We start from the raw sequence: 15,659 nt of genomic DNA, 5'->3' as shown, positions 1-15,659 counted from the left end.
CTCACGCAAAGCAAAATGGCTGAAATGGGCCGCAAGTGGAGGATTACCCCGCGTAATAACGATGCTAAGGGGGGTTGTCATTAGCAATCCATTTACAAAACCTCCTAAGCTACTATGTGTGACAGATCTGTGGACATGTCTACTGTGCAGAACGTTTTCTGCATTACATATAATCCCTGTCTGAAGGAGGTTTTACAAACCAGTGCGATGTTTTTGAGGCTAGTGCGTGCGGAGACCACCTGCGCATCCGCGGGGTGATAGGGGGCGCTTACATTTCACCTCATTATTCTTTAACGTCGTTCGCGGAAGAATGCGTATGCACGTAACTTGTGAGCCATTTTGTTGCGCGCGCCCTTCTGAAACTAAAAGACTTTAGTGGGAAAAAGCGCTATCTAGAAGTTCTCAGAGGACATCGTAGTATACGGTTCAAAGGATAACTCATGCTGTCCATATATCAGTGTGGGTAGGATTGTGGAAATCGATGCGTGCAAAGAGAAGCTTCACTGAAAACAGGAAAAATAAACAAAATCGCATTTCACAAGCTCATTTCGATTTGACTCCCCCAGTGACAAAGCTTCGGCGCCAAGTAGGTCAGGTTTTCGCGTGGGTCCGGCCCAATCAACAAATTACGGCGAGAGCAAAGCTCTGCAATGCACACACCTGGGCACACACACAAAAAAAAACCTAAGAGTTCACTGCAGCACTCGAGATCCCATCTTATGGTAGTTATTGCCAAGAAGCGGACAGTCGTTGTTTCAGCAGTAAGCATCGTAACTCTTGTGTATATGAGATCGAGCCGTGCGGGGAGCATGGTAAGATACACCTGTCTATATTTTCAGGACTGGCAATGCCAAATTCGATAAAGGATGTCACAAAACTTGTAGCGGCACTTTGCATCCGAGAAGGGTCTGCGCTCGTGCCAATGCTGAACTACAAATACAACGAAATATTGCCGTTCCTGTGCCAGCAGAATCCTCTGTTTCGGTTGTCGAAAGACACGAGCATGATGCCTTATGCTGCCTCGAGCGCCCTCAGTAGTCAATATTCGCTTCCCTCAGCTCTCAACAACATGAAAATAGCTAAGCGAATCGCGAAACATACGCGACAGACTTTGCTGTCGCGTCCACCCACCACTCATTGCCACTCACGTCCACTCACAACCACTCAATGCCACTCATGTCCACTCACAACCACTCATGTCTACTCACAGCCACTCATTGCCACTCATGTCCACTCACAACCACTCATTGCCACTTGCGTCCAATCATTGCCACTCACAACCCCATCACGACCACTCATTGCCACTCATGTCCACTGACAGCCACTCATCAAACATGTCCACTCACTGCTCACCTCTACTCACGCTCACATCCACTCACTCACACTCATCTCCACTTACACTCACATCCACTCACTCACACTCATGGCCACCCATGCTGACATCCACTCACTCGCACTCACACTCATGACCACCCTCACTCACATCCACTCACTCGCACTCACACTCACGTCCACTCACACTCACGACCACTCATTCACACTCACAGACATGAGTGTGAGTGAGGCTATATGAGTGCACTCATGAGTGAGTGTGCCGACCTATGCTTGGTGGACAGAAGAATGCGAGAAGGCCTACTGTCACAGAAAAGTGGCCTGGAAGAGGCTATCCTTCAACCAGAGTCCAGCTAATTGGTTAAATTACAAATTTTTCTCTCCATCTTTTGAAAAGAACAATTGCAAAAGCTAAGGAGGAGTATAGCCAAAATTTAAACGCTTATCTTCCAAATCCTCGTAATTGGAAGGCTCTGCATAGATTCATGGAATGCAACAAGAGTTCTCCATTCCCTCACCTCACTTCTTCAACAGTGTTATCACCACAAAAGGCTCAGGAAACCATGGAGAGTATTGCTCGGGCACTGGCGTTACATTTCCAGATGCAGAGAAACGTCCCTTTCTGCACAGTCTCACCCTCTTTGGATTACACCGAGGCTGACACATCAGAGCTACTCTCAGTCCTGGCAATGTTGCATCCTGCAGCTCCGGGACAAGGAGATGGTGTCACTGTTGGTGTGATTAAAATTTTAGCCCAGGATTTTACAGGCAACCTCTTATATGTTGCACGTGCTTGATTGAAAGATGCATGCATTCCAAGCTTTTTGCAGATAGCGAAAATTATTTTATTGATGAAAGATGCAGGGAAAGGATATGTGAGATAATATTCGGCCAATTGCGCTAACTTCAAATTTAGTCAAATTAATAGAAAGAATAGTGCGTAGTCATCTCACAAAACATGTTCAAGATGTTAATGGCATTAGCTCAGTACAGGTTGGCTTTCGTCGCGGATGCTCTATATATTCTGCGCATGTGGATCTGGAGAGTAGAATCAGGCTCTCAATATGTAGAAGGGAAGCTTCAGCTTTGGTGACTCTTGATGTAGCAAAGGCCTATGATAGTGTAGAACGTACTATTTTACTTAACAGACTTGCACAGGTACATCCTCCAACCTACATTTATGCGTGGATCTCTGAATTTTTGAAGGACAGATACTTTTACTGCACAGAGGAAACCCTATGTTGTAATACTTATTATCAATCAAGAGGAGTGCCGCAAGGTTCAGTGCTATCACTGCTGCTTTTTAATACTTTGGTCAGTGACATCCCCATTCGTCCTGATATAACAGATTTTTTGTATGCAGATGACATAGCTTTTTTCGCTTTGGCCAGGGATATCCATTCCCTTTTACCAGATTCTGCAGGGATATTTTGATGCTGTTGGAGTTTGGTTGCACCATATTAATTCATCCCTGAATGTTAACAAATGTGGCATATCGGTATTTCCTCCAGACACGCCTTTGCACATTTCATTAGTCCATCGCTCTAACCAGATTCCACAAGCGGAATCCATTCAATATCTGGGTCTTACTTATCACCCAGCTATAGATTGTAGCCTTCATATAAAGAACAATGTGTTTAAGGGAGAACATGCTCTAGGCCGGCTGAGACGAATCGACAATAAAAAGTTTGGGATGCGCCGCTACGCATTATTGTTGCTGTACAAAGCCTATGTAAGACCTATACTTGAATTTGGTTGCATTCTGTTCTCTGGTAGTGCAAACTACGAGATGTAACTCTTAAACTTACTGGAAAGATGAGCTCTACGTCTCTGCCTTGGTCTCCCAAAATCAGTTTCAAACGCCCTGCTTTATCTCAAAGCCAGTATCCCTGATCTAATTTCCCGCTTTCAAGTACTCACGGTGCGAGCTTTCCTCAGGTCGTTGGACCGATGACTGATGTCAGGCTGTCTGAGGTATCAATGACGTGGCTGCGATGCAGGATTCCCAGTTCAAATTTATATCTGTGCGGATGTGGGTGGTCACCGACAAACCTACGTGACTCATGCGGGCATGCTGAATCTGTGGACCATTTCCTTCTGTACTGTCCAAAGTTCGCACTTCAGAGAAAGATTTACCTGGAGGTCCCTCTCCAGGTCAGGGCTCCCGTTATCTCTGCCAGTGTTGTTATCCTTCGGTGCGAGCGCCAAAGGATTTGCATTGGGTTCAGTTTGTGGGATTCTCCGTGATTACATAATTGCAACTGGTCGGTTGATTCGCTAACTCTTGTAAAATTCTTGTAGTTTTTCTTTTTTTTTTCACTGCAGTGTTCTTTGTTATTTAACTTTAAATATTCTTCTGTCGTTTTTCATTGACACATTTTTCAAAATTTACGCTTGGCTCCAATATTTTGTCGTAATTGTATACAAGAGACCGACACGTGCGGTAGCCATGAAACAACTGACGTTTATTGCCCGCTCACCGGAAGTGCCCGAGCACGTTGCCAGACTGGCTGGCGTGCACCGTACAGTTTTAGCGGTCACTGATACATCCTCTTTTCTTTAAACATTGAGAAGGTGACTATAGAGTAAGTCCTCCACAATAGGGAGCGGGTGATATGCAGGACGGGGCGCCTTAATTCTGGTAGGCCAACCGGCGGGGAGGCCTTCTGAGTCTTGAGGACCGTCTTAGTTCTGCACCAACCACTCTAGTCGGTCCAGAGGATGTAGTGTGTTCTGTAGCAGTCTCTGCTGCTCCCCCTCGAGGTTGCACCGCTGGCTGCTCCCCTGTTTGTTGCTTGGGCGACACGCTTGGTTCGGTTGCACCCAACACTCCAGCTGGTCTAGGGGGTGTGAGAGGAACGAACTCTGCGGAACCCCTTTCTCCTGCTGCTGGCGAGGATGCTGTAGGCGGTCTTAGTAGTCTAGGTGGTGTACACTGCTCGCTTGCTGGGGCTGTTGATCTTGCATTCGATAACGGAGTGTCAACACGCATGAGGGCCTGTTGGGGTCTTGTCGCTCTCTGCAGCACTGGGCGACTTTCTACGTCTCCAGCGTTGCGTCCTGTAGGATGAAGCTGTTGTGATGTTGGGTTGCAAACCTCTCTTGTTTTTCGCAAGTTTTGACGGTTCCTTCTAAATTCGCTTCCATCCTCTGTTATTACTCTGTATGATCGGGGGGCCACAAGATCTAAAACTATAGCTTTTGTGCCCCACTCGCTTCCAGACCTAATCCGAACGCTGTCTCCAGGCTGTAATGGCGGGAGCTGCTGTCCTTTGTTCGTATCCTGCTTATGTTTTCGAGGTTCTGAGAGCTGCTGAGCTGAATCCGAGCAGGGGTCCGGGAGCGGCGTTCTGCTGTCGCGACCCATGAGATATTTGGATGGTGAGACACAGTCTTCCAGCGGAGACGCACGATAGTTGAGGAGGCCAAGCCAAAACTCCTTTGATGATCCTGCCTTCTTGAGTAACCTTTTGATTAATTGTACGCCTTTCTCCGCAAGTCCATTCGATTTCGGATAATAAGGGCTGGAAATGATGTGTTCAAAGTCAAACATCACTGCAAAGTCTTTAAATTCCTTGGCTGTGAATTGGGGACCTCCATCAGTGCAGACTTCGTGGGGGATGCCATAACGTGCAAATATCCGAGATAGTTTGTTTGTGACCTCAGTAGTTGTGGTGCCGTTCAACTCCTCCACCTCCGGATAGTTAGAGTAGGCATCGTACACAACAAGGTAATGCTTCCCAGCATGCTCGCACAAGTCAGCTCCTACCCTGTACCAGGGGCGACTGGGCGTATCCCGTAACAGCAGAGGTTCAGCAGGCTGTTTGTAAGCATGTATCTAACAAGTCGGACACCGCTCAGCCATTTCTCTTATTTCAGCTGCCATCCTGGGCCAGTACATGAGGCTGCGTGCTCGTGATGTGCATTTCGCTATGCCCAGATGCCCTCGATGCAACCGACAAAGCATTTCCTTTCGAAGCTCGGAAGGAATGACAACTTTGGTACCTTTCAACAAAACACCTTCCACCACCGACAGTTCACTTGTGTGCGTTTTCCACTCCCCGTTCAAAGACTGTGACGCCTGCAATTTTGCCATGATTTGCTGCAGCTCCGGGTCCCTAGCCGTGGTATCTTTCAATTTGTCCATTGTTCTCTTGCTCACCCGGTCCTCCAAGACACTTATGGCGTGTACTTCCAAGTCATCTGAGATGTTATCTGACAAGCGTTTCCCTTGCATCCTGGAAAGAGTGTCAGCAATAACCAGTTTCTTCCCAGGAACAAATTGCAGCAGGTAGTCGTATTTCAGCAGTCGCAGGAAGAGCCTTTGAAGTCGAGGCGGGATGTCTCCGAGTCCTTTCTTCGAGATAGATATCAATGGACTGTGATCGGTCTCTATAGTGATTCTTCGGCCCAAGACAAACTCATTAAACTTCTCACAGCCAAACACTATTCCAAGGGCTTCCTTTTCAATCTGTGCGTATCTGCGCTCAGCCTCTGTCAGGACCCTTGACGCATAGCCCACAGGCCGCCAGTCGCTACCATGCTGCTGGGAAAGGGCTGCACCCAATGCAAAGGCGGATGCGTCAGTGGACAGCTTTGTAGGTAAAGATGGATCAAATATAGCAAGTACAGGAGCTTGCGTGAGCATTTCGTTTAGACGAGCCCACTCGATGTCGTGCGCCCTAGTCCATTCAAAGACAGAGTCCTCCCGCAACAGACCACGAAGTGATTCTGTCTGACCTGCTAAGTTCGGCAAGTACTTGCTGAAATAGTTGACTGCTCCAAGTAGCCTCTGGACTTCCTTTTTCGTAGCTGGCTTCTGGCAATGGGCTAGGCACTCTACCAGTTCTGGGTTTGGTTTGATGCCTTGTTCACTTATTCTGTCTCCAAGGAAGTCGATCTGTTTCACTCCGAACCTACATTTGTCCCAATTAAGAGTTAGGCCAGCAGCACTGGCCGTTTCCAAAGCTCTGTACAGTCTTTCCTGGTGCTCTTCCCATGAGGCACCCCAAACCAAAATGTCATCGATGTAAATGCGTACCCCTGGTAGTCCGTCGAAAATCTCTGTCATTGTCCTTTGAAATATCTCTGGAGCCGATGAAATACCAAAAGGCAGCCTTAGGAACCGGTAACGACCAAATGGACTGCTAAATGTGCAAATTCTCGAGGACATGTCATCAAGCGGGATTTGGTGGAATCCACTATTGGCGTCAAGCGTGCTGAAATATTTCGCTCCTGCCAGCTCACTTTCTATCTCTTCCCTGCGCGGAAGCTGAAAGTGTTCCCTCTTCAAAGCCTCGTTCACTCTTTTGGGGTCCATGCAAACGCGAAGTTGGCCGTTCTTCTTTCGAGCAATAACAAGTGGGCTTACCCAGTCAGATGGCTCTCGCACCTTAGCAATGATGCCTGCAGCCTCCAGGCGATCAAGCTCCTCTTTCAGCCGCGATCGAATTGCGTGAGGTACCCGCCGCGCTGGCTCGGCGACTGGACGGGCGCCATCTTGAAGAGTCATGCTGTATTCCCGCTTCAGTTTTCCGATGCCCGTGAACAACTTGGGATACTGCCGGCGAACGCACTCGGACAAAGCCTCATCTTTTTTTACTACTCTGATTCTGTTGACAAGACCAAACTGCTTACAAGCCTGCAGTCCCAAGATCGCCTGACGGCCCTTCTTCACAACAAAGAATTCCACTAGTCGAGTGTCGGCGCCAATCCGAACCGGGAGGCATACCTTTCCCATGTGCACGATTTCATTCCCGCCGTAGCTGCGTAGTACGGCCCTGGCTGGCTCTGGCTGCTGCTTGGTTCCCAGGGCTTCAAACAAGCCGCGCGGCAGCAGGTTGGCCTGCGCGCCGGTGTCGACTTTCAGCCGCACTTCCCGTCCCGAAATACGAGTCGCTCCCTCCCAGTCGCGCGCATCAGCAGCGCTCGCTTTCTTGCATGCTGTAGATACGTGCAGCACGGTAAAGCCGTCGTCGTCGTCCGGCCGCTCGGCAACCTCGTTAACATCCGCTGCTCTTGCTTTGCAGCAAACTGCAAAATGATTCTGCCTTCCGCACCTAGCACTTTTTTCCCATATGCTGGACACTCGCGAGGTCTATGCGAGCGGTTGCAGTAGCCGCATTTCTTTTCTTGGTGTCTCCCTTTGCCGTAACCCAGCGCATTGTTCCTGTGCTGCTGATGCTTGTTTTTCTCTTCACCCACTGTGTCGACGCTTTTGTCTTCACTCCACACTTTGCTTTGTGCGGCAGCAATTTCCTCAGCCTTTGCCCACTCGACGGCTGCGGTGAGTGTCAAGTCCTTTTTGGCTAGAAGTTTTTCCCTCAGCGTCCTACTAGATGTGCCGTACACTATTTGGTCACGCAGCATCGATTCCCGAAGGGTGTCAAAATTGCAGGTCTTCGATTTCAGTTGCAGGTCTCGATAGAAGTGCTCGAACGGCTCACCTTCGGCTTGCGTGCGGTTCCGGAACACGTAGCGCTCGAACGTCTCATTGCTCTGCGGTAGGCAGTAGGCTTCAAAAGCTTGCACTAGCTTGTCGTAGTCATTCTTGTCTTCAGCGGTAAGATCGAAGGTGTTGTAAACATCTATTGCCTCTTGACCGGCGAGGTGAAGCAAAATGGCGGCTTTCTGGGCGTTGCTGCGTTGTCTTCCTGGTTCTGTTGACTCAGTGGCGATGAAGTAGAGCTCTACGCGTTGCTTGAATCGAGTCCAGTTGTCCGCCACACTATCTCCGAAACGTAACGGCTCTGGAGGCGGAAGCTCCGTCATTTTTCGGCGCGGGAACTGGTCACTTCTGACACCATGTATACAAGAGACCGACACGTGCGGTAGCCATGAAACAACTGACGTTTATTGCCCGCTCACCGGAAGTGCCCGAGCACGTTGCCAGACTGGCTGGCGTGCACCGTACAGTTTTAGCGATCACCGATACAGTAATCGCTGATGGAAATTTACTTGTTTATGTCGCTACACCTTGGCCAATCCCCCCACGTGGGTATGCGCCATTCTTAAGAGGATGAAGAAGAAGGAGAAGAAATCTATGTGCATACAAAGCAAGGATAACATTATTCGACCGCAGTCATGGCCTAGTGGTTTGAGCGCCCGTCTCGGCTGCGGGAGGTGGGTGGTTCGAAACCTACCACCGGGCACCCACCGGTTAAAAGGGTACAAGCGTCCCCCGGCCTGGCGCTCGGCTTTCCTTAGGGATGTACGTTTGGCAGAAGTAAAAAAGGGCCACAAGTCGGGCTTCTACCGCACGAGGTGGATTTAAGGTTGCTTGACAGGGGAACTTATCACTCATCCGTCAAGGCAACTGTTTGGTCTAAGACCCTTTTCCCAAGCATCTCACCCTAGAAGAGCCGAGCGCCAGGCCAGGGGAAATCTTGTACCCATTAAAGAAACCGATGGGTACCCAGCGGCACTGGGGATCGAACCCAGCACCTCCCGAATGCGAGGCGGATGCTCTACCACAAGGCCACGCTAGGCCACCGCAGTCATGGCCTAGAGGCTTGGTCGTCCGCTTCGGCTGCGGGAGGTGGTTGGTTCGAAACCCACCACCGGACACCCACCGGTAAAAATGGGTACAAGCCACCCCCGGCCCGGCGCCCAGCTTCTTCAGGGTTGTGCGCTTGGAAGAGGCTCCGCAAACCCCGCTGTGTCCTTTCGGGGGCAAAACCAGTTTCGAACACCATCAGCCTGCAAAGGTGTTTCGTGATTCAGTTCAGAGTTCACAGTTTCGACGAAGTTTGAAGAGTTCGATGAAGTTTAAACGAGTTCGCTCTAACGTGAGTTCAGTGGCACTGCGCCAACTTGAGCAAAAAGCTGCGCCTTACAGAAAAAAAAAGGGCCACAAGTTGGGCTTCTGCCGCACGAGGCGGGCTTATGGTTGCTTGACGGTGGAACTTATCGCTGATCCGTCAAGGCAACTGTTTGGTCTAAGACCCTTTTCCCAAGCATCTCACCCTAGAAGAGCCGAGCACCAGGCCAGGGGAAATCTTGTACCCATTAAAGAAACCGGTGGGTACCCGGCGGCACTGGAGATCGAACCGAGTACCTCCCGAATGCGAGGCGGATGCTCTACCACAAGGCCACGCTTCGGTCGCGTATGGCAGCGTACGCTTGTGATGATATGCTCCGTCTTTGTACGTGCGTGCCCAAATGTCATCGTGCAGTCATGAAAGAGATTTGGGCTCATTGACGCTTTTTTCAGTAACATGAAAGCTGCAGAACTGTATGTCGCAATACCAGACAAATTTTCTTCTGTGAAATTTGCTGGAATTATTCCTTTAAACCTGCTACTTCTACACTTGCATCAGTTGGCAAGTAGATACAATAGGCTGCAAAGCTGCATTTGTCGTTAATTTATGAACACTCATATGGGGTGTGTTTTTGGTCAGGACCATCTCATTGACTCGGTCACCAGTGAACTTTCCACACCTTATTTCTCTTGTAGCAGGCTTTAGCAAAGACAGCACGTTCGTGGAGATTGCGCCGTTCACATTTCTTCTCGGATACCTCGTTCTCTTGTGTTTGTAATCGCATAGCAAATGCAACAATTAGTTCTTTTGCAGTATAGAGCTTTGCGGTAAAAAGGGTGATGATTTATGAATTCTGTGCCGTTATGTGTGAAAACCGTTCATGGTGCGTTACGGTGACTTGTGTAAGCTGGTTAACCATATCCCGATGGCTTTACCTGTAACCAGGAGTTTATGCCGAAAACTGGTACAAACAACTTCAACCAAGTCACCAGTGTTTTTTTTTATACTGAAGTAGTCTCCTTGGCATGCAAGTATAAAATTCTTTTTCCACATCCTAATATAGCCTCTTCACTGGAATGAAAAATGCATTATACCCTTCAGTTCCACTAAATGGTCTATTTTAAAAAGCAGGACTACATCCCATAACCATATTGAACAATGCCAGTGTATTTTTTGTGTGCGTGCTGTGCCTTTTTTGTGTGTTCTCGATTTTGCAGCCAGTGAAGAAGCACAAGTAGCTAGGGGAAGAACATTCCAGAGGAAGAACTGCAGCCAGTCAATTCTTACCCCTAGTTTGATGCCCCTGTCCTGTAAAATATGTACTGCGGGACGTATCTTTATACCGGGCACCAAGAGATGTCGCCTAGATAAATAGATAACTATTGGCTTCCCCTTTGTATCAGGCCTGTGGCGAGTGCCACCTCGCCTAGGCAGTTAAAGTGGTTCATTGTTTTTTTTTCTACTGCCCCTTCCTATTTGTTAGCTTTTAATGCTGTTATTTGTAAGCTTTGGATCCTGTTCTGTTTATTTTTTTTCCATTCAAGGCTATTTTTTGTATTCCACGCTATATTCCTTCGATTTCTATGACGTGTTGCGCAATTTTTTCGTTCTACATTTTCTTGGAGTCTGATGGCTCATTAGCCATTGTGTGTTTTGTAAGGGTTCCTTGCAAGTTGCGCACTAGCTCCTCCAGGTTCACAAATTGTCCTGCCTTTCTTAGTTGTGATAATGCCTCTTCTTTTAGCCATCATTATTTTATTTATTTCATATCTGCTTTTTGGTCTGTTTGGTATAAAATTTTTGCTAGGAATTTTCAGGTGAAAAGATTATATAAAAGTAAGGCAGGAGTCATTTCTGCATTGCGGTTGGCTATTTAGCTTGAAATTGCAACTCAAGCATTCTTTTTCTGGTTGAGCAAATCTTTGGTTGGTTGTGCGTGCATTCCCACATCCCGAATTGAAAATAGTGTATTGAAATTGTATTGGCTGGCTGTAATGCATCAATGCAATCATATTTTTATGTTTAATCATACCGTCAAAGGGTCAGTCGAGGACATCTCATCCTGACCTACGAACTGTATTGCCAGATGTCACGACAGCGACCATTGGGCCGCAGCCACAAACGTAGTCATGCGGCGTCACAATTCAGAATTTTTCTTTGGAAAGGCATAGGGTTGCATTGTAAGCTGGCAGTCTGTCGATGCCATGGTGAAAACCTCAATATTGGATACGCTGCATTATCCTCTCGCATCCCTGCAGCCTCGTATGTGGCCAGAAAGCATGGCCAGTTTGTGAGCTTCTTATCGGCTGCCTCCTTGGTAACCTGGTCATACTTTTCGGGCACGCGTATCTTTGGCTACAGAGATCCAAATTAAGGCTCATGAATGCACCTTCTCACTCTGACGCTCTTTAGTTTAGGTTTGTATCCTGATGTTTTCAATTTCATTTTTCAGGTTGCATGGGCCGCATTTTTAAGCCTAATGCAGATGAGTGCTATTTTGCCTTTATTGTCAAAACTAGACAGCTTGTGTACATGTCATGAATGATTTACTGATTGCAAATCATCGTTGTATTATGAAAGGAGGCAAAAAAAAAATCTTAAGCGTGCACCGTTGTTGCAAAACCGGATCATAATATGAGCCTGCCCGCTCATATTATGATCTGCTGAGCCGGCTCGCTTCTGTGTGCATTGCCATTTGCTCAAAAGCACACCGGCCGTGTTGCTTGTGGCACTTGTGTTTGTTTTATAGTGACTCTCATTTGTTCTTTATTCTTTTTCAGGCCATTATCGATAAGCCGATGTGTTCCAAGGTTCCAGAGGAAGAAACCTTCGATACCATGCCTGCCAGCCTTCCATGACTCCACTGCTTGATGCTCATAACCTGGGAAATTGCATGTGCAGTGATCTCGTTGCACTGTGTCTATGTACAAAATTAGATGGAAGCGTTTTTAATGATTTTGCTTGAATTACAGAGTTTTAAATAATTATGAAAATGGGGACCATCCTAAAACTTTTTTAGTGCATTCATTTTAAAAATAATATAGTTTTTCCCCAGGAATGACATTAGGCTTGGGATGGAGAGGCAAGGAGGGAATAACGGGAATGAAAATGGCACCTAGTTCTTCTTAGCTCAAGAGCCGTGCAGCAGGACCCACTGGCGTGCAATGGTTGAACAGTTTAAATTAAGCTCTCAGTGGGATTCCCATTTCAGTCATGGCACTAATAGAACACCTGACCTCATAGAGGAATCAAGTGAGGCCAGCAACATGGGCAATTAGTAGTACTATAGTAGAATCACACAGTGGTGGAACTGCTGCGCCAATTGCGCCAAACTGCGCCAAATGAGAAATCCTGCTACATGCTGCTACAAAATCGGTTTTTTGCCTACTTTTGCGCCACGCCTGCACCGAAATATCTCTGAATAACTCCAATAACTCTGCCGAGAACGAAACCGAAACTCATTTCCGTGAAACCAAAACTGATGTCTGCCGGCAACACTTCTGGCAACGCATCTGCCGGCAGCCACATCGCCATCGCTGCTTTGCAACCGAAGGTACCGAAGGTGAACAAAGGGACCACTGTCAGCGCACTGCCTGTGTGGATGGACACTTCACGTCTTCGATGTCTTTGTCAAAGCTGAAAGGCAACAAAACTTATGACTAACTTATATCGGGCAGAAAATCCAGCTGCCATTCCTATGACACAAGGATTAATCAGAGCGGTGAAAGGATCGCGGAAGCGTCAGCTGCAACGGTTGGAGGCAGATGCAGGAGAAGAGACCCGTGCAAAACAAGCGAAACAAGACTGATGTACAGGACAAAGACACCCAGAAAAGAGGTCAGAATGAAAAGGTACAAGAAGAGATCAGACTGGCCAGGAATATGATCACCAATGCTGAGCTGCTTTTCACAAAAGGTGACAAGTCTAAACATTTTGCAGACGTTGAGAGTGGACAAGCCCTTCTGAAGAATGGACAGGAAAAGCTCGCAGCGGCACTAAGCTGGAGTGATCAAGAAAAGGGAAGAAATAGTACCTGAAAGTTTGTTTTAAGAACGGTATCATTTTTTATAGTTCTGTTGAGCATCTCGTTATGTCGCTCTTCTGAATAAAAACGGCAGTGTTTTTAGGAGAACCTCCTGTTTTGCTTATTTTCGGCTCTTTTTAAGGAACCAAGCACTTTAAACGGCATTTGGGATTGAAGCTTGCTCTTGCATGGCTGTGGTTGCTAAAAACGTCTGAGCAAATGCCTGTTCCAGAAATACAACAAAGCTTCTTTATTTAAAATAACTGTTCTTTGGCATGAAATTTTGGTACGAAGCTTTTTTTTTGTGCTACAAAAGCTCGAATTCTGCTACAAAATGCCATTTTTCCTGCTACAAAACTTAAAATTGCTGCTACAAACTGCGATTTCTTCTGCTACAAAAGCTGCTACAAGAAGCCAGTTGCCAGTTCCACCACTGATCACATTATTTGTTCACTCAGCAGCTGAATAGCCTTGGGGCATTCTAGAAGACAGTGAGTCAGATAGGCGCATGTTTTAGGGCTGTTGCAACATTCAGGAGATGTTGCATATTTTTGTAGGAAAGTCTGTGCTGGTGTCAGTAGGACATTGCATGTTCCTTCGTCAAGTAACTTTGTGACACGGAGAACTGAAAAAAATAAATTATAAAAATAAGCATCTGGTGTGCACCTTAATAAAGGAGACCCATTGATTCGAAAATATCATCCTCAATCAAAAATAGAGATTACAGAAATGATGACTTCATTTTTGGTGCAAACTGGGGTGAATCCGACCCAATCCTGTTATTCAGACATCAAAGCAAGATCACTTATGAGTTGATGGTCATTGTGAAGAACTTCATTTGTGACATCGCATGAAAGCACGGAAAGCAGTTATGCTGGTGCTTGTATGAACTTTCTGTTATGTGGACAAATTGATTTTTTTCATTTATGCAATATTCTTTCATTTTTTAGTCAAAGAAGAAACAAAGGGGCGAATATTGCGTGCATTGAAATTATTGGCCTTTTGTGCATCTGTGATTGACACACCAATCTTTATCCTGAATGTTGTGTGTATGACCTCGAATCTGCAAATGCTTGCTTACGTAATTTGATGTAACTCCAGCACTTCACACTCTTTGTCCCCTGGTTGGGGCTTTGTGAAGACTTGAGCTCTGTAAAACCTGTGCTGTATCGTGTGGTGAATTTTTTACCCTGTTGTGTTTGCCACTGTTTACTGGTTTATTGGCGTCCTTTTGGCTTTGCTGAAGAGTACACTACGATTCCTTGTGGTTTGTCATAAGTGACTGACCTCATTTTGTCATTGCACAAAGCATTATTGACTCTGTCGAAACTATATTCATTGCTGTGTTCATTTAGCATGCATTCTGACATCTTCCATTTCATCTTGCGGCCTTTTTAAGAGCAGGTTATTTTTATATGTATGGTGTATATTGTGATAATGTTTGTTTTAGTTTTCTAACAATACTGAATGTTGATCTGCTCATCTGGAGTTTGTGTATGGATTTCATTTGATGATGGTGGTGTGGGCTTTGATTTGTCTTTGAGCTGGAAATTTTTTTTTTATTATCTGAAGCCATTTGGAAAAATTGCCTATGCTTTTTTTTTTAAGTAGTGTGCTTTAGTGATGCTACGCAGTAGTGCTTAGTGCAAGACAAGTTTTACCATACTAATCCGCAGTGTCCGTTTTTTAGTTTCGCCCGACTGGTTCCTTTGCATCACAAAATGTCCTTAATTTTAAAATGAGTATAGTCTGCTGTGATACATTTCATTGTTGTCATCATCAGCTCTCACACCCTTTGCTGTTCGATGATCTCACCACCATTGTCCCAGGGATGGACTTCTTCTGTGCCATCCATCATGTTAGAAAAGCTGGCCACCTTGAACCCCTTTCAGAGCAGCGCATTGAGAATTTCGGTCATGATAGTTTCTTCCCTTTTTCCCCTGGTTTCTTGTCCCAAAATTGGGGATGCGGGTGTTGCAAAAGTAAATGAGATATGCTCTAACTGCACTTAAGACCGAGTAGTGTGCAGTTTTCTATGTGCTTCTACTCGTATAATTGCACTCTTGGAGATGGTTGAGGCAGTACATCATGCTGGGCATATTGGCAACATTCGTGGGCAGCTGTAAACTGGGCGTTTTTACCAGTAGCCATGCTCTGAATCTTTTTTTCTTATGCACAGAGCAATGGCTACAAAAAGGTTTAATAGAAAAATAATGGCTCTATCAATGTTTTGTGTCATTAAGCATGACTCAGACTGATTAGTTTTTAAGCCTCTGTCGGCAGACTTGAACTGACCTTCCCATGAAACCACAAAATATGGAAGTTTGTCAATGCAATGGCTGTTGGCTAGATTCTAATAGGTCTGTAAATTTATAGGCAATTGTCTGTTTTTCATGAGCGTAGGTATAGTAATCTGCATGCAGAATTAAAAGTCAGTGATGTTGCTTTGGAACTCGCTTCTTCTCAGTCTCGTCCTACTGAATTTGCACAACCTGGTAAAGGTGTTTTACAAGAGTGTATTCTGTATTCATTGTGTCATCCAC

At 46.3% G+C, this 15,659-nt stretch overlaps 1 protein-coding gene across 5 annotated transcripts in view; it reads left to right on the top strand.

The window, feature by feature from the left end:
• The window catches only part of LOC149329985 (uncharacterized), a 221,959-nt gene that overhangs the window by 125,578 nt on the left and 80,722 nt on the right, over nucleotides 1-15,659 (top strand). The window lies entirely within an intron of this gene.

The sequence above is a fragment of the Amblyomma mixtum genome, chromosome 9 (genome assembly GCF_055824585.1).
Source record: "Amblyomma mixtum isolate Tamu chromosome 9, ASM5582458v1, whole genome shotgun sequence".
Classification (NCBI taxonomy): Eukaryota; Metazoa; Arthropoda; class Arachnida; order Ixodida; family Ixodidae; genus Amblyomma; species Amblyomma mixtum.
The sequence above is the reverse complement of the archived record's forward strand: the minus strand, read 5'-3'. Positions and strand labels throughout refer to the sequence as shown.